At 44.0% G+C, this 19,671-nt stretch overlaps 1 protein-coding gene across 2 annotated transcripts in view; it reads right to left on the bottom strand.

Moving 5' to 3' along the window:
• Positions 1 to 19,671, bottom strand: part of CDK17 (cyclin dependent kinase 17) — a 574,256-nt gene that overhangs the window by 332,585 nt on the left and 222,000 nt on the right. The gene's annotated exons all lie outside the window — the stretch shown is intronic.

Genomic DNA, 19,671 nt, shown 5'->3' on the forward strand with positions numbered 1-19,671 from the left:
ATTGCTGCAGCAGTCACCTCTCATTTTGGCACCCATTATGCTACCCTGAGTACCCACCCAGCCCCACCCACTGAGAGGAACCACCTCATTGTGATGGACATGTCAGTGAGAACCCTCTCTGGAGAGGAGAGGGACGACTGGACCTTCCTAAAAAGGTGAAAGAGGAGCATCAGGCCATTGTCTCAATGCAATGGGGCAAGACATCAGGCCATAATGACTTCTCCCCGGGTTTTTTTTTAAAGAAGTACTCCGCCATGCTTGCCCCACATCTGTAGGCCTTATTCGAAAATGCTATGGTAAGGCATAGGGGGTCTCCAACCTTTTCTGTGGTGAGAGCTACTTCTGAACCAGGAAAATCATTGTGAGCTACTGAAGGCTAAGCAAATTGTGCATGGTTACCAGACATCCCCATGCCCCGTTTCATTAACTTAAAGTCTAATGTCCACAGAGCCAGATACTATGGTTTGAAACAAATACTTTGACTAGCGGCACAATGACATGGCTGCCCTATGTGTCAGTGAGAGCGAATCCTTTGGGAATGTATGAACATGTGTACATCTGACTGGGATATATTTGTATGGGCTACTGAGAGCCTGTGTCGTATGTACTTGCAGCACAGGACATATGTGACACCATACATGTATACACAAACATTTAATCATTTTTTTATGCGAGAAATTTAAAGTGCAGATAAATGTTCTGCAAAATTGTTCATAATTTGGAATTTTTCTCTGCACTTTAAATGTTTCTAATTTAAAAACAGTGGCTGTATTTTTCAGTTGTACTTGAGACAAAGTGTCTACTGGCCACTGGGAGAAAGAGGCCTGCTGTTTGTTAATGCTACACTTTGAAATGGGAGAAAAATTAAAATAAAGAGTTAATTTAATCATTAAGTTAACTTTTCATTTTCTCCCATTTAAAAGCATTCAGAAATATCATTTAATTCAGAACTCTAATACTGAGTTGACAAGAGATTTTATTTAAGAGTTAAATACCTCAGTTATTCACCTCTGTGCCCCAGCCCGGACCATAACCTGACTGAGCAGTGCTAATTATCAGGACCTGCAATCAGCAGCCTGATGATAACCATGCAAATTAAACACAGACTACCCATACCTTTGTAAGTGTCTGGGAGCTACTGGGAGCTCGTGATCGACTGGTTGGAGACATTACTCACCCCAGATCTCAGGGGAGCCACCATAATGGTCACCTCCAAGCTCTGAGAACCTCCAAAATACTATGCCTTGTTTTGCCCTATATTCCAAATAAATGTTGAAGTGCAAATACTTACCAAAATATTTGCAACAAGACTTGCGACTGTGATCCGCTTGTGGGTTCACCTGCACCAGAACAGCTTTATGCTTTGCTGGAGCACCATTTCTCTGCACTTTAAAATGTCTTTGCCACCTTCACCTGAGTTTGGCATGAAAAGTTTGACTACAGGCTAGTGCTTTGCTGCTGATTGATGTGGAGTGTGCATTTGACTTGGTTCATTGGCCCTTCTTGCTAGTGGTCCTTCGTAGAATGCAACTGAGCTCCCGATTCAAGGGTTGGGTGGAAACCCTTTATAAGACTTATGGGTGTAATTCAGAGTCAAAGGAAAACTCTACCCCTCCCAATCAATCAGCATTTGTATAGCGCAGCACTGTCACCCCTAGGGGTGTCTGGGCGCTGTGGATGCTACATCACCATTGAAGAGCCGGCCTTGAGTTTCTTCCAGAAGCTCGTCAGGGAGGGTTCTGTTTGAAGATGGAGGGGTAGGTCATTCCAGGTCTAGGTGGCGATGTACAAGAACGAGAGAACCGTACTACGGCTGCGACGGATGCGGGGGTGTGCACAGGGTCTTAAGCAGGAGTGTAGGAGTCTTGTGGGTAGGTGGAAGTTCAGGGGATGGTTGATGTAGGCCAGTCCTTGACTGTGTAGAGCTTTGTAGCCATGTGCGAGGATCTTGAACTAGCATCTCTTCGGAATGGGGAGCCAGTGGAGGTTTCTGAGTTGGATGGGTGATGTGGGTCCATTTGGGGAGGTCCAGGATGAGTCTGACTGCATCATTCTGCGTGGTCAGGAGTCTTTTGAGAAGCTGGGTAGAGATGCCAGTGTAGAGATGATTGCCGTTATGAGAGTGGTGGTAACTAGCGCCTGAGAGATGGTCTTTCTGGTATTGACTGGGATCTATCTGAAGATTCTGTGGAGCTTGCATAGGGTGTGAAAGCAGGAGGAGGTGACTGGGGTTGACGTGTTGCTTTATGGTCCGTTTGCTCTCGAGGATGATGTCTAGGTTGCATGTATGGTCTGTAGGGGTGGGTGTTTGCCAGAGTTCTGCTGGCCCCCAGTTGTGGCCCCTATACTGAATTATTCTTCCCCAAGATCAGTACTTCTGCATTGTCAGAGTTGAGCTTAAGGCAGATGTTTCTCATCCAGTTGGCTACATTGGTCATGTCATTGCAGAAGTTGGTTCTGGTGATGGAGGGGTCTTCGGGGAGTGAGAGGATGAGTTGAGTGTAATCTGCATAGGAAACTATGTTGAGGTCATGAATATGACTATGACAGTGAGGGGGGTCATGTAGGTGATGTACAACGAGGGGCTGAGGGATGATCCTTGGGGTACGCTGCATAAGATGTGCTTGGGTTCGGAGGTGGAGGGAGGCAGTCGGATGCTCTTTGTGTGTCCTGTAAAGAAGGAATCGGTCCACTTGAGGATGTTTGCTGAATGCCAATGTTATAAAGTCTGTTTATGAGGGTGTGGTGGGAAACAGTGTTGGAAGCAGCAGAGAGATCAAGGAGGTTCAAAGTCACAGTCTCTTTGCGGTTGGGAAGGGTTCTGATGTCTTCGGCAATGATCAAAGTGGTCTCAGTTCTGTAGTTGGCAAGGAATCCTGACTGGGAGGTGTCAAGTAGGTGGTTTTGTTCCAGGTATTCAGTAAGCAGTTTTTTGATGGCCTTCTCAAGTACTTTAGTCGGGTAACGGAGCAGGGAGATCAGTCGATAATGTTTCCGTTCACTGGGGTAGGCGGAGGGTTTCTTTAGGATGGGTCTGGCCTCTGCGTGTTTCCATCTATCCAGGAAGGCTGCAGTGGTGATGGAGGTGATGATGATGCTGATCAGTTCTGTGCTGATGGGGCCAGTTCCAAGGTTGAAAAGACAGTGAGATCAAGGGTCTGTGTTGCCCCGGAGTGAATGAACGACATGATGTCCGAGGTGGTCTAGGTTGGGCGTGGAGGCCAAATGGTGATCATTCAGCTGGCGTGTACTGGTTGGTTGTGGCTGTTGAGAGCTGTGAGTTGGGGGTCAACGTTGTTGTAGATGGTGGCAATCTGCTGTAGAAGTTGTCTGAGAGGGTGTCGCAGAGTTCTTGAGAGGGGTGGATTTTGTTCTCTGTATTTGCTGAGTTGTAGAATTCCTAGATTATTTTGAAGAGTTTTTTTTGTGTGGGTTGCCGCTGTATCGAGGCGAGCTATGATGGCTGCTCTCTTGGCTTCCTTGATACGCCGGTGGTAGTTGCGGAGGGGAGCTTTGTGAGCGACTTTGTAGGAGGAGTTCCTTGTGGCTCGCCAATGTTTCTCAAGTCAGTAACGGTGGTGCTTGGTGGTTCTGAGCTGTGAGGTGTACCAGCTGGCTTGTTTTGAGGTTTTGTTGGTTTTTGCTTGGGGATAGTGTGCTGAGCGTCGGAGATGGTGAAGTGAACAACAGCCTGGTCGGTCCAGGTGAGAATTGTGACGTGGCTGAAATTGATTTTGGCGCTGGAGGTAAAAATGGAGTCTGGCTTTGTGCGTAGGTTTGGTAACCAGTTGGGTTAAGCCAATGTTGTTCAGATTCTCCAGGAGATAGGTGGGTTTGACATCATTGATGTGGAAACTTAGGTCACGGTGTAGGACATAGTGGTAGGGGTCGATAGCAAGGGGAGCAATGAGGCTGGAATTGGTGTCGCAGAAAGCCGGTCGAAGTCCTGTGGGTTTGTAATGAGGATGCCTCTTATCGTGGTCTTAGCATCGGTCTGTAATTTTGGAAGTTGAGATATTCCATGAGAGGCGTAGGGCCGTCATTGGTGGTGGTGATGCATCAGATGGTATCCTTGAAGATGAGGGGGATGCGGATGCACCTACAGTGTATAGTCTTGGTATATCATTTTGCATCCTTCGGGTGTTGCGGTGGTTATGTCGGGGTTCGAGGATGGGTTGAGCCATGTTTCGGTGATGAAGGCGACATCAGGTGAAAGGGTGGTGACAGTGTCCCAAATTTCTGTGGCATGCTTGCAGAGGGAACTAGCGAGATGCATTGGCGCCTTTCGTTTGGCTTCTGGGCGGAATTGGGCGAGAGATCCAGTGCAGGCTGGCAGGCCAGTGTTGCAGGAGAAGCTGCAGTGGTGGCAGGTGAAAGGTCCTTGATTAATTATGGGGAGTAAGTGCAGCACATGGGGTTTTGGTGTCCAGGGTCCAGAGCTAGGAGCTCTTTGAGAATGTAAGAGTCGGTGGCAAGTGGGCCAGGGGTCCTTGCACTGGGTGCAGTGCAGGCGTGATCAGGCACAGAGAGGCTTGCCTTTGGTGCACCTTTAGTGCACCGGCGCAGCACCCATTACGTAAGTCCTGGGGAAAGGGCGGGGCGCTGGGTGGTGGAAAGGTAGAAATGGCGGGAAGAAATGAGCAGAGAAGCAAAATAAAGGTAAAAAAGAGGCAAAATAAAGGTCAGAAAAGAGTGGAAAGAGGCAAAATAGAGGATTTCCAATAGAGTATTGCACTCAACAGGGGTGCTTTCTCCATTACTCTTTGCCCTCGTAGTGGAGCCCCTGGTGGAGCTAATCAGGGTAGATGCAGGGATTCTAATGGCGAGGTGGATTGGAGGACAGGGCCTCCCTCTACGCAGATTATATGCTCGTATATGTTCAGCACAGTGAAACCACAGACCTGCACCTGATGGTAATCCTTCAGCTCTACAGTGATGCATCAGACCTTAGTGTGAATTAGGCGAAGTGAGCGTTGATGCTAAGGGGTGGTGGACCAATACTGACCTCCAGTTGAAGGGGGACGACTTCGGCTATCTGGGTATTATAGTGGCCTTCACTCAACAGAGATATTGCGATTCAAATGAGACACCTCTGCCTCGTAAGATTAAGCTCGACTTCAACACATGAGCACCGGTGCTGCTGACAATGGCGGGCCGGGGAGCGCTATTTAAAATGATTACCCTCCCACGATTCATTTAAATCCTTCAACATTATCCATAAACTTTCCCCATCCTTTTTCTCGCACCTCCATCAGAAATCAGGGCCTTCCTATGAGACAGCAAAACTCCATGAGTCATTTGATAAGTGTCAAATGTCCCTGTATGAGGCGGGGCTGGGGTGGGTGGATGATGAACTGTAATATTGGGCATCCCACCTGGCGCCAGTGGAAGACTAGCACCGGGGAGAAAGGAGCGACGAGGCTTGTCGACTACAACACAAACCCCTCGATTCCTACGGAATCCTTAACTTATTCTATGGAAAGTCACCGCTCCCATTCCCTTCCTCCTGTTATTCACCTCGCCCTCCTCTGTTGGCAGGCAGAACTAAAACATGCACTGACATGGAAAGTTGAGTGGTGACCACACTGTGGCAGGGCACTTGGTTGTACAAAACAGTGACCACACTGTAGCAGGGCACTTGGTTGTACAAAACAGCGGGACTTAATAGGACTCTCCATACTGGGGATGTGTGGAAGGGCATTGCAATCAGGTTGTTCCGAGACCTTGCAATGGACTTCCACCTCCATAGGTCGCAATTGTATTATTACTTACACCTTCAACACATTCTCAAAGTATATTGTAATAAACTTGCATCCCTATCAGGTTAATACCTTAGAATGTTCCCTCATGCTCGATACACTTGGGAAAGGGGGCATCTTCAGACTATATAAATCACTCATCAATAATTCCCCTGACCACTTTTTCCCACTCGGGGAACAATCGGAGGCAGAGTTGGGAGCTCTTGAAGCCAAGGAGTGAGTTGACGCCAAGATGGCACCCTGTCAGCTAGAGAAAGACACACTTTTGTCTATCACAATTTAAGAATTTTCATAAATTCTACTAATCCCTGCACAGACTATGGCAAACTGGAAAAACACTTGTCCTGGGTGCTCCTCCTCCCCTGGGACCTTCTTCAACACTGTTTGGGAGAGTCCAAGTGGTTGTACAGGACTGGAAAGCAGTTAATGAAGTGTTGAAAGACGTGCTAAAAAGACCCTTAGGCTTACACCTGAAGATAGCCCTCTGGGGGCGATTGGGGACCCAGGGACAAACGCACATTGATGGCCATGGGATGCTTGGTGGCCAAAAGAGACATAGCCCACCATTGTTGGGAGGCTGGTGCCTCCTCAATCTCGGAATTGACCAACAGAATTGAATGAATCATTGTACAGCCCCTTGAGGAACAGTTCCATAAAGCCCAGGCGTACACAATAAATACTACAGAATATGGTCTCCCTGGACTCGGGTGGAGATGGGTTTGGGACAGGCTGCAAGCTCTCAACTTAGTGATTATTTTGAACTATGGAAGACCGTCTTGGGTGAGTCACGAGGCTAGATATGTACATTGTACTGCTTGGTTTAGTGGAGACGAGTGTATGTGTAAATGTACATGTTCTTATACGCAGAAAATCAATAGAAAGTTATATACAAAAAAAAGAACGGAAGAACTTTGTGCACATAAAAATCATGCAATCTTAATCCTAAAGAAAATTCCCAAAAGGAGAGGTAATGCCAAAATTCCAATTATCTTTCGGCTAATTGATTTCTTTAGACCGATGGAAGTAAGGCCTGTCCTCAATGAGGGTTTTAGGGTCTTGGATTCTAAACTAGACTGCAATGGAAAATCTTTCACACGGTGTACTAGTGCCCCTCACAGTTAAAATCTCTTATTTATCACTGTAGTCTTTCTTAAAGGCCAGATCAGTCTGCATGAGTTAATAATTATCCCTTGTGATTTGGTATTCTCCTTCATCTCTGTATTTTTCAAGACTCTCTTCCAAGAGATATGTTCAATGTCATCAGGTTAAATACAAAAACAAGACCTTTATTGCATCTTGAAGATCTATCTTAAGAACAAAGCTAATGAAAAAAAAATTGCATTGATTCGCTGTATTATGCTACATAACAGGAAATCACACAGAGCAAATCTGAAAACTGGGTGAGTTAACAATGCAAACATTTGTTTTTGGCAAAATATGGATCGTGGACAGCAGAGCTCCCGCATACTTCTATTTTTAAAGACTTTGCCGATCAGTGAAATCAGGTGCATAGTCCCTAAGAGTAAGGAAATAAATGCAAACATCTGTCAAGCAAACAAGATAATCCACATTGCTAAAATCGACGAACATTTTATTATAATTTTTGTTGGGCTAGGCGGAGTAGGTTTGGGACTATTATTCCACACTTTTACAATAAAATATATGATAAACTAGGCATAGGTATGACCAACTTTAGTAGGGAACGTAGGAAACATTACATTAGTCTGTAAGAAACATTAAGTGGCTCTTGTATGGCTGGTATGACTGAAAAAAGACTCGATGTAGCAGCTTAGTTATTTCTTTTAACACGGACCAACTACAGTTTCAGTATTATTCTTAAAATATGCAAATAATAGAACCCAAATAGCAAATCGCATGTTACAACAGTTCACATTTCCTCCTGGAAAAGATATGTTTTCCGATCTAAGATATTCTTTCCGCATAATTTATTTTGTATTGAAAAAGCCAAACCATGCGCGCGGAGCCTCCGGTGCAGAAGATCTTAATTGGGAGACAGTGCTGACGTCAGCAGTTGTGCCTTTGGGGGATTGGCTTTAGCTCTTGAGCGCTGCCAGATGAATCGAAGTAATGGGCTGTGAAAATGCGGAGGAAATACTGTAGGATTCACAAAGGCCCAGGCCACATTTTGCTCAGGATGGGCATGACCTACATACCCAAAGCAACACAACTTCACAATTCATGAGAGCTTCTCTCCTGCACACTACTTGTGCTTTCGGAAAAGTATAAGGACATGCATTTGTGATCCACATTAGTTGCTACAAGACTTATTTTTATCCGGTACTAGCATGAACAATTACTTCCCCGCATTTAAAGCCTGAATTTTATCCAAACAGTAAACACAAAATATTTTGGACCTCAGTGGCTTCGTTAACGAGGCTACAAATTAGGCACACTGGGAATATGGTGATAGAAGATGTAGCCCAGTAGGGGCATATTATTTGGGCTATACGTATTTCATGTGGAATAACTGTTCCCTCACAAAAGCAATGCAAGATAAAAGGGATAGAGTGAAAAGGCCTGGTAGAGTCATGTCTAAGAGAACATAAGAGCCAGAATCTAGGTATAAATTGCATGAATACCACTGAATTTGGAAATAAGCGGATGGCGCAAATCTCCCAAACGTTATGCTCAATCGTGTTATCTATAGCACAAGTAGAAAGTTCCCACATTAGCCGACCAGTTTACTCTCAGTGCGTGGTATTTTTCCTGCGCTGAAGTGAGTGCTTGCCTTAATTTGAGCACAGTGCTCCCGTTTTTAGGGAGGGGTGCTGCGTTGACCATCATGTTTCCCTGTCTGTCAGTGTCTATAAATGTCCTATGTCATTAAAAAAAAATCACGAACTTGCCATGCTGCATTTGGTCTGTGAAAATATTGCGGGGCAAGCCTTTTTCTTGTGGCTTGCAAGCAGTGACTCACTAGCCATACCTCTAGGCTACTGCTGGATTCCTACAAGAGGAGGGTAACGTGAGATGCAATGCCTAACCAAGGGTTGCCCAGCCGTCCACCTTGTGGCCTACTTACTTCTCCCTCCTGCCAGGCTCTACAAGTAGACATCGCAGGTGGGGACAGTTAAAACACCATTTATTCTAATTGAAAGGCAGACCATCTGTGGGAGGTGGACTTCCAGATTCCGACTGTGGTTGCTACTATTAAATCAAAAAGAACACGTCTGTCTCTCTTTTCATGTGGGAGGCCTGCAGTTCTTCGACCTGCCCTCCCTCCACTGTAACTTGCAAACCACAGTTTCCACAGCTGAGCGTGCACGGGGCGCCCACGCCTTCAAAATAAAGCCTGAATCAAAGCCACAAATAACAATGGCGATAGGTGGCAATTGAACGAACCAGAGTTACACAGACAGCTCACAGACAGCTCACAGTCAACAACTAAAATATAAACATCTACAACTCTTCCCAAATAGACTTTTATATCAAAAGCAGTACGTTAGAACAATAAAAATAATATCTCTCTCTCACGATAAACCACTTAATATGGTGATGAAAATTCTGCATCTTAGGGGTGGTGCTGAGATATTTTTTATGAGTGCAACTGCTGAAATGATGGGTTTCAACTTTGAAATATAAACCTGTGTTCTATCTATCAATTACTAAGCATATGCAACCCAGCTCCTAACCACCCCCCAGGAATACACTGCTGTTTGGAAAGAAAGAGCACATACTGCTAAGGAGGAGTCTAAAATACAAAAATAATTAAAAACTGTTTTCCGGATGGAGATGCAACTGGAAAGTAAGGCAGGGTTCCTGTCGCTGGGTCCACAACATACATTTAGGTTCTTCAATTAGTTGCACGCGTGCCAGCATTCTGTTTTTTATCAGTTTGTTACAAGTGCTCAATCGGAAAAAATTGGCAACTTAGTCTAAACTCTCAAACGGATGTAGTGTCAAAGACAGTCTTCATCCAACTGTGGGATTTCATAATCATTTTATACAGCCCAAAATCTTCAGTTAGTGTAAAGCTGGTTCCCGGATACACAGGATGTGTGACCTTTCTCTCTCCCCTAAAATCCATGCAACCATCCAATCCTCCTCCTTCCGGGCATAGCTCCCACCCCATGGCCTGTACAACCCCTCCCGGTCTCTGAATATGTAGTCCCAATCCCAAACCCTTGTTGCCCCTTCCGCCCATGCTGTAATCCCCTCTCCTATGATGACAACCTATTCATTATACTTTTAATTATCTCTGAGCCCCCGTTTTGTACTGAGCTTGATTGCTTGATATGCATTACAAGGTCGATCACCCCACGTTCATACAACACAGGTCAGGTCGGGCGATTACCATGCTCCATCACCCTTAACCAAATTATGCCACAAATCATCCAATCATTACAAAATATATAGACCTCATACAGGGACCCAGCATATTCCCATAAGTAGCTACCATCTACCATCCAATAGCATTTTACATCCAATAACTATATGACGTTTTAAATTATAATTTATAATTTCATTTACCAAACAAAACACACAACACAAAGCCACATACATTCATGTACACAGCACTGCAATTTTGTTGGTAAAAAGCTGCCAACTCAACAGAACGTTTTCCTGAACAACAAAATACATCTTAGAAATATCCAGATAAAGTTAACTCAAAAATATCACTTGCCCATGCGTATAACACTGCATTATAACTACATACCAGCTTTGTAGAAGGCAATCTGTACAGACTGGGCAACAGACAATTGGCCACTCGGTTCAGGTTTAACTAAAGAAATGTTAAGTTCTCCGGCGCTCCCATCCAAACACACAACACACAACAAAATTGTTTATCTGGAACAAACGTATTTCATATAAACCATGATGAAGTATTAATAAACTAGACATTTAGCACATGTGCACAATCACACAACGATTGATGAAAATACCAAAACCAGTTGAAAAGGGCACCCAGATCAGGAGAGTGCTACAATATCATACTAATGGTACAGAATGCTATACAGATGCTGAGAACATAAAGCCTAGATGCACGTGTCTATCTATAACTGGGTCTCTGTTCAATTCCAGACTAAGCAACGCCAATAAGCTATGATCCTCAGAGGCAAAACTACTGTAGGCACCCAAGACAACGGCTACAAGTCCCCATGGGAGCGACGCTCTCCCTAAAACTCCTTGTTGGATGAACAAGCTGTGGAAGCAATAGACTGAAGGGACTAGGCAAACATAACTAAGCAAAATCAAAATATAGAATACCCGCAAATAAACACAGTCATCCTTTTCAGAAGCAAAATGTGGGAAGCAAGGTCGTCAGGAGCCGGATTCGGTGGTTCCCAAATGCCCTCAAAGCAGCCAAACTGGGAAAGAACGTTTTATGGGAAAGAAGGGGCATTCAAAAACACTCAAGGTAACCAAGTATGAAGTACTTGAAGTAAGTACAGTTTCCATTGGAAACTGTACATACTTGAAGAATACATTTTTGGATTTGTGAACTAAAGGCTGCAGTGGAAACTGTACATATTTGAAGAATAAATGGTAGGATTTGTGAACAAAAAATGAATCTATGGCTGCATTGGAAACTACATATTTGAAGAATTAATTTGTGGATTTGTGAACATAATAAGAATCTACGGCTGTACAGACAGAGGAACATTTGGATTTTTTTCAAGATTAAGGAATATATTACTGAATGTTGAACTTTGTATTTGCAAAATCCTTAATAATAGGAGATATAGCTGATGCTTTGTGCTCAGGGAGGAATTGAATTTTGTAGAAAGAAAGGGCATACTTGTAAAAGACATAACCAGCAGAAAAGTAGTCCGTTTAACATGTAATGCAGTACTGAGGCTGTCTCAATGATGAGAACTTATCTAGCACATTGTAAACAGTTTTGAATTTCATTATCCCTAGAAGGATAAAGAAACGGTCAATTCAATTTTTTTTGTATGGAATAAAATACACTGAGGAGACTTCATCAGGTTATTCAAGCACAGGGTTTACAGCGCTGATAGAACAAGGGGTCCCCCCAAAAACCACAGAGGTTCATCCTCAGTTAACACCTTGATGCACGAAACAAACACCATCAGGATAGAAAGACACTGGTGAAGAAAAAACCTAGTTACCCCATGTGATAAATGCTAGTGTAAGTGAACAACGAACTAGAGAGAAACATCTAGAAACATTCAGCCAGGAATCTATTTATTTTCTATGTATTTATTTTTGGATTGCTTAGAGCAGACGTAACACATGTGGTTGTTAGGCAACCTGTTACAATTTGCAGTAACCAAGATGCCACAGGTCGTGCAACCCTCTGCAGAACAATTTACAATTTTACCTATGCATGTTAGCATCAACCTTCATACACTTACGTCCAGTTTCCAATGTAGTTCACCATAAAAATTTACTATTTCAGTTTGTTTCCTTTTACTTACAATATCATCACGTTTATTATATCCCAACACAGTTAGGGTAATAACAGCTCTAGGCTAAATAAGAGGTCAATTGCGGATCGAGTGTTCAGATATTTGCTGGAAAATATTTCGTGGCAGGCTCCAAGGCCACCCCCACCTGAAGCTGGGGTGTCAGTCATAGAGACAGATCCGTACCAGATGCTCAGGCTATCCACCTAAGGTACATTTAGATATAATGAATCTCCATGGAAATAATTCATATAGTCAGTCGCTATTCTGAAAATCTGGCATGGATATGGCCCACATTGGACAATCACGATATAGAGGGGTCTCGAAGTGTCAAAACAATCTGAATGTCAAGGGAGGAAAGCGACAATATACCTCTCTGCCTAGGGCATCAGAACTCTAGGTTAGGTTTCTTTAGGAAATGCAAATCTAGAGTGTTTCTGTCAAGTAGCCGCGGTACTGGCATGTATGATCTCTAAGAAGTTTCTACCTACCGCTTGGCCTTAACACGGCTGGCATCCCAGGTATTGGGTACAAAGAAAGCCTTATATGCATGTGAAAAGTAAATGTTGCTGTCAGTGCTCGCACGTGCAGCTCGTGCACTTGTTCAAGGCAGGCCACATCACAATTGTGATGCAAACATTACAACTAACCCAACGGACTAAAGACACCGGCACCCACAACTAGATAAACATTAGGGAAGTCATTCCACCCGTCACAAAGCACAAATACTGTTATGACCGCTCATCAGAAGGATGCAGGAGATGCAGGGGGATATGCCTGCTGGCAGACCACTAAGCCCGATCTGCCAGAACCGATTGGGTAAAAATGTTTGATAAAAGAAAGCAAATACACCGATGTGAGGCTTCACTTAAACCCACAGCAAATCATTATCCAGTTATTGCAGAACCCCAGGAGATACTGTTGGATATTCCTAACTTGTATTCAAATTGCATATAGGGCACCGAAGAGGATCTCACTGATCTGTTGTCCCTTAAATAGAGATCAAAAGGCGCAGGCTTAATGGAGGAGTATCTAGGTGCCATCTTGAAACTTTCAAGGTTGCCCTGAACAAAGAGAAAAATGGACACCTATATAATATTTGGACACCACTGCAGAACCCTCATACAGGACAACATTTATTATACTATTCAACTAACACGCATAGGTGTTTAGCATTGACTGAGGAACATCCAAAAAATCAAGTATACGAGTCAGGACCTATTTGTTGTTCTGATTGTTTTTACTTGGAAGAATTATTTTCGAAATATTTATGTATATATGTTTTGTATCTATGTCTTTGATTAATCCATAAGGCTGTTGTTTTGTTGACTGTTGAATGTTTATAATCATTCCTACCTGACGACTTGCAAAGATAAATTCAAGCATCACTTTGTGATTATTTTTTTTCATAAAGTCCGCATGTTGAGCACACACTAAACAAGCATTTGCAATGCAATAGGTCTCGCATTTACGCTTGTTTAAGCTATTGGCATTGTAATGACAATGCCTTTTATTTATACTTTAAAAACGAAAACAAAAATAAAAGGCTTTGTAATTTGCAATGTCAATAACAAACTCGCGTAAATGCGAGACCTATTGCATTGCAAATGTTTGTTATTTATTGCTAACAACTTGTATTTGTAAGTGGCGATTTACAAACACTGCCATTTCTGAGCATTGCAAATTATAGGTTAATAATCATTTTGACAGAACTGAGTTTACTAGTTACAGGAGGATATTAAGCGGCGTTAGTTGTTTTGGGATTCGAAGTCTAAGACCAGAGGTCGCAGTAGTGAGAGGAGGGAGTCTAATTCTTTCCCTATCCAAACTCTTCTAAACACAAAAAATGAAAACCACAATCCTTAAACAATACACCAGTAACACACAAGAAAAAACAACACAAAAAATATACTAATCACTAATCTTGAGTTCTGGAGTAGCGGCCTACTCGCCGCAAAACAAGCGCTTCCATTCCTCGCAAGAGGTTGTAAGCGCTATGTGAACACGAATACAACCTTAAGACAACGGTATGTAGGTGGAAAGCTCGGGACTTGGAACAGCGACCCTAAAGACCTAGGGGGAGGCGGGGGGCATGAGACCCTGAAAGTATTAAACTTCACATTCTCAAGTAAGGCAGATCCCAGCCACTCACCCTTCCTCTGCGATGTGTGCTTCCCGGGCACCCCGTTGTTGTAAGGCATCCATATTTTCTTCAGCGGGTTCTGAGTGAGCTCCCGTGGTGACATCGCCATCCTCGCCTATGCAGTGAAGCTCCTACGACACTCCTGGCTGCCACGCTCCCTTCTGTGCAGCTGCAGAGACTGTTTACTACTAGCTCCTAGGCCAGCCCACTTCAGCGGCGCGGAGGCAGGCGGTCGAGGCGGAGAGAGGGCTGGCTGAGCAAAGCAGCGTCAGTGGCGTAGACCCTCCTGGCTGAGATGAAATAAGCGGCACTGCTTAAGGAGTCGTCTTCAAATGAGAATTTCTCTCATCGTTTTGACGTATACGTACTAGATCTAGATCTGAATTTATTTTATAGTATACAGTTTTGTTTTCAAAATAATAAATGGAGAAAAAAACATGGTATTATTTTTACTAGGTTATCCAAAGAAGGACATTGATCACTAATTTTGCTATTCCTACATTTGTGTCAACAAAACTTCTCACTGAACACAACAAACGACTTTTAGACATGGCCGCGCCTTCGTAGACCTGAAACGTTCTGGTCCCATAAGGGGCGTTACCAACCGTCGTCCCTTTTCTGTGTCTTTACCCGAACAGCGAGCGAGATATGAAGCGCTGCGAGAGCCGTTGCAGTTATTGCTTAACAGGCAAATACATTGTGCTTTTAGAACATTACTCGCTGGAGTTTCGCGGACAGTTTGACAGTCATAGCGTCTTTTTTTCCCCAACCTTAACAAGGATATAGCCACTGAAAGAACCAGAAGGAGGCGTGCTCGCGACAGGCTGGGGAGCACGCGCACACGTTCCAGGCAGCGAGGGAGGCGTGGCGCGCACCGCCTCCCTGTGCCGTGTCGCGCGCCATGGATCTCGTCCCCTTTTGCTATTCCCAGTGTGCGCACCGCGGGGGCCTGTTTCTTACGCTGGGGGCCTGCAACCGCCGCTCTCTGCGATGTTGGTGGAGATGCGCCCCCGGTCTGGGGAAGATGCCGGTTTTGCAGCCACTCTCGGTCCTTCCCCTGAAGGTATGGCAGCTCTCCCAATGCATGGGGCGGGGGGGGGTGTGTCTGTGCAGGGGTGGGGGGGTAGGGAGCAGCGGCGTGTGTATGCGTGCGTGTCTGTATGTGTGTGTGTGTGTGTGTGGTGGGGGGCTGCAACGTGTGCCTGTGTAATCCGGGGGCTGGCTGTGTGCGCACGGAAATAACGTGTGCGCCCACGAGGTCAAATCTCTGCCTGAAAAAGCGCGTGGCACTCTGCTGTCCACATTCCCCCAAAAGTAACAACATTAGTTGTCTCGCCCTAGACAGCAAAGCTTCGCTTTGCTTTCGTCTAGGCTCGACCTAAAAAGCGTAATCAATTTATAGTTAGTGAGGGTTCTGCATATTAGGACAGACCCTTCACCAGGGCGGGAAGATCAGTGCCAGCATATTGTTCTTCCCTCGCTTCTCTTCAGACACATCAATGCTCTGTTTAGTAACACCTTTTTACCATGCCTATTTTCCAATGAGTGTTAATGTTAGCCTAAGGATGTGCTCCTATTTGCATCTAAAATGCTAGTGTTGCTCTCAAAGCCACTGAGCTGTTTAATCAGAGATTGCCTACAAGATAGAAAGGCATACCATCAGGAGCTAAAGTGTGAGTCTGCCAAGTGTCACTATGGCATGCACTATCAACCAATCCTGGCTTTTTAGCAAACAACATGCTGCATTGTGGCGTTTGTAGTATTACTTTTTAACATGTTGATTTTGTCCTTAAATTCCCAGCATCCAAAGTGCTATTGGCTAAAATGCCAGAACTGGCAAGTGCGTTACATGACATGGATCCACTTTTCAGCTATTCAGCTATGTTTACAAAGTCATCTAGTTAAGCCCTTCCATGCGGCCGCGATTCCCCCGGTGTGCTGTAAACAGAACGAACAGGGGCGGGCCGTGACAAACCCTAGGCGTCATCAGCACACGAGCACCGTAGTGCATGACGGCTGGGGTTCGTCATCAGCATGGAAGGGGTTAAAGTAAAAAAATGCTTGTTTCAATGTAAAACCAAATGTAACTTATGCGCACATATTCTGTGCATGTTCATTCAAATCATGCATTAAAAGAAGCACTGGAAATGAAAATGGTTTGGTCTTTTTTGTAGAGGAAAGATTTACAAAAGAAAAGTATAATGTACAGCAGCAGCACAAAGAACAAGTGAAAGGTGGCAGAAGGAACATCACACGACTTTCACACATACAGTACACGGATAGCACAGGTAGCTAACACACAAAAGAGGGAGTAAGCGGCGCTAAAAGACTGTTTTATGATTACTGTAAACAGACAAACATACAAGAAGTAAAAGCTGCTGGAAGTAAAAGCCAAACCTCTGGTGAAAATATACATTCATTTACGTACATAAGATGATGAACCCTCACCTACCTAGTGTACAGTGTGGAATGTTTCATCAGAGGGTTACACATCTAGCACTGGGAAGTAACCAAGTGACTGCATAATCTTAGTTTTGAGGTCCCTATTTTGAGTGAGTCCCTTAAATCGATATTCTCCCTTGTTAAACAGTCGGATCATTTGTCAGTGAGTTAAACATGGTTTTTACTGATAAAAAACAATCAAAAAGTTAAGTAAACCCTGCTTCCCTTTTATGTCAATATGTTTCCGTGCTCCAATAGTGAGGTGGGATAAGGCATCTTACTCAGGACTAAAAGTATATCACATAAAATATTATGAAACTGCATCTAAAGGGGGACAGGTGAAGCATCATTCTCTATGCCCCACTCCTTGAAGAGCCCTCGTGGTGTGCTATTGGTGCAGCATGCTTCACAGGGCGGGACACTGTAATCATTGTGTGTGCCATGAAACAGGCCATACCCGGGCGACGCCTGCCTCTTTTAATAGCTGAGATACGAAAATTATTTTGGATGTATTCACTTAAGCCCATTAGATTATATCACTACACTGAGTGGCCTTTATTAGAATTAACAAACCACACCTTTTCTGCCCTGACAGGTTTGTGAATGACATAAGAGGCAAGTCAGCTGTTTTCTTTCTTCTAAGCAAGCCTGTGGAGCACCATTACAGTATATTAGGACATATGGAAGAAGGATTTGTGACTGTGTGCATCAAGGTACTCTCATATCTGATGATCACAGAAAGGTAAGGCAAAGTGAAGAAAATGAATTGCCTAGTGCCACACAGCTCGGTCTACCTTAGTAGCGGGGCCTGAAACCAATTTTCCTTATCAGACATTGTAAAATTCAGATCCTGGATGAGTATCATATTCTTGCCCCCTTCAGCCCTGATGATAATTTTATTAGTGACCAAAGCGTCACGTTGGTTGTCTTGTGCCTTTCAAACAAGACCTTTATTGCTACTGGAGTGGAGATATAATATGTTCCATTAAACCATATATAAGAGAGGTTTGTGTACAGTGTGCATCCAGATTGGGCAGCAGCAGTGCAAGCTTTATTGTCTCAAAGAATAGATGACGCTTGGTGGTAACTTCCCTGTCGTGTAGAAAGCACCAAGTCTATCTCTATCTATCTCCCTCACTCTAGCTGTCGCCCTCAATCTATCTGTCTTTCGCCCTCACTCTATCCTACCTTTGCCTCAAATTGTAAAGCGCTCTGATATCCTCCGGGATCAAGTTTGCGCTATATAAAACTGTATAAATAAATTTAAAAAATAAGTGCAACCTTCCATTCCCTTCAGACCAAATTCAGCAGGTCCGACTAGTACAAGCTTTCATCACACACAGACCTATATTGAAAGCAAAATGACATATAGGTTACAGTCATATCTCTGGAGAGGGTGTTTAACTCACTGAGGCGAATGTAGAGATGGATAAGTGAGTGAATATGCAAGTTCTGACATATTTCTCATGTATGTGATATTCCACATCAGAATTCTGATGCTGTCCCTCCGACTACTATATGTGTGAATTCTTTGGTTTTTTCACATATTGAGTAGTAGACTTAACCTAGTATGCTACTATTATTTGCCACATTCAAACCACAACCTAAGTAACTGCACTACAGAGGCACACAGGTATTAGAGCACAGGTTCAAAGGTCTTGAATGCGCACATCAAAGGCTGTCGCAATCTCTGCCCTGGTGCAGCACCTGTTCAAAATGTTGAGGGCAGCCAGTGATAAGTACTGAAATATATTAGGTAATGCCTTCCATTTCGAAATCTCTGCTAACAAGCCTGAAATCAAACCCTAGTCTGAATAAATAGTGCTTGGTTGAGGAGCAGTGTGCTGCTAGCAGACCTCTGCTGAATGCCCGTCTGTTAGAGGCTCAAGCACTGGCGGCCTTTTTTTATCTGCACGTTTTGGGCCTGTACAAGCCGAGCTGCAGACAGTCTCCGATTCTTGGGGTTAATCCCCTGAGAAACCTACGCCACAGAAATATTGATTCAGCCGAACAAATGAAGAATAAAAGCTGTGTGTGCAGAGGAGTTTCAGAAAATGCAACACAGGCCCAACACTAGACCCATTGTATAGGCATTCCTTGTTTGATTCAGGGCATTTTCAGCAGTTTTTGTAGCTGAGGTCTTGCTGATGACAACACATGCATGATTCCCACACTGCTGAGCTAGCGTCCTGTTCAAATTGTCAATTCAGATGTTTGTTTCTGTCAATGGAGTTGCTTAGATACAATTTAGTCTCAATGCACATAAGCCTTTCTTGAAGGGGGGTTAAAAAAAAAGCCAGGCTCCAGCGGAGACTGGCTTGGAAAAACTGCCCTTAAACAGTATGCAAAATAAGTGAGCGAAAACAAACTGTTATGTTTCTGTGTGGAGTATACAGGCAGAGGGATTATGGATTAGCAGAATATTCAACAAAACAAAAGGGAGCAATAACAGCTCCTAAAACATGGACGTTTCAGCAGTCACTCAAGTATGCTACTGCATTAGAAATAGAAATGAAAAGCTGAAATTTCAGTTTAAGTAAAAAATAAAACAATTGCAGGGAAAATAAGAAAGACACCCCTCCCCCTGCCCCCCATCGACGTCTGTGAGACGTGCATGAAATTGTACTAACGAGCTATGAAACGGGGACCGACCCTTTACTAACGAGGGACTAATGTTCCAACAGTAAATGTAAACAGTAGAGCGGGGCTGGGGCTAAATAAAACTGGCCACCACAGCCATTCCCACTCCTCTTGTTTTCGCTATCAAAATCGTTTGGCAGCTTCAAGTGCATTGCACTTTGAACCGGTCATCTTTGCTACAGTGATAACACCAAGGCTCCAGAGGCAATGGTGGCAATGGTGTAGCATTTCACTCTCCACAGATGCCTTAAAACGTTGTGATTCAGTCCCAACAATCCGCTGTGCCCAAGCGCCC

Source organism: Lissotriton vulgaris, chromosome 1_1 (assembly GCF_964263255.1).
Source record: "Lissotriton vulgaris chromosome 1_1, aLisVul1.2, whole genome shotgun sequence".
Taxonomy (NCBI): Eukaryota; Metazoa; Chordata; class Amphibia; order Caudata; family Salamandridae; genus Lissotriton; species Lissotriton vulgaris.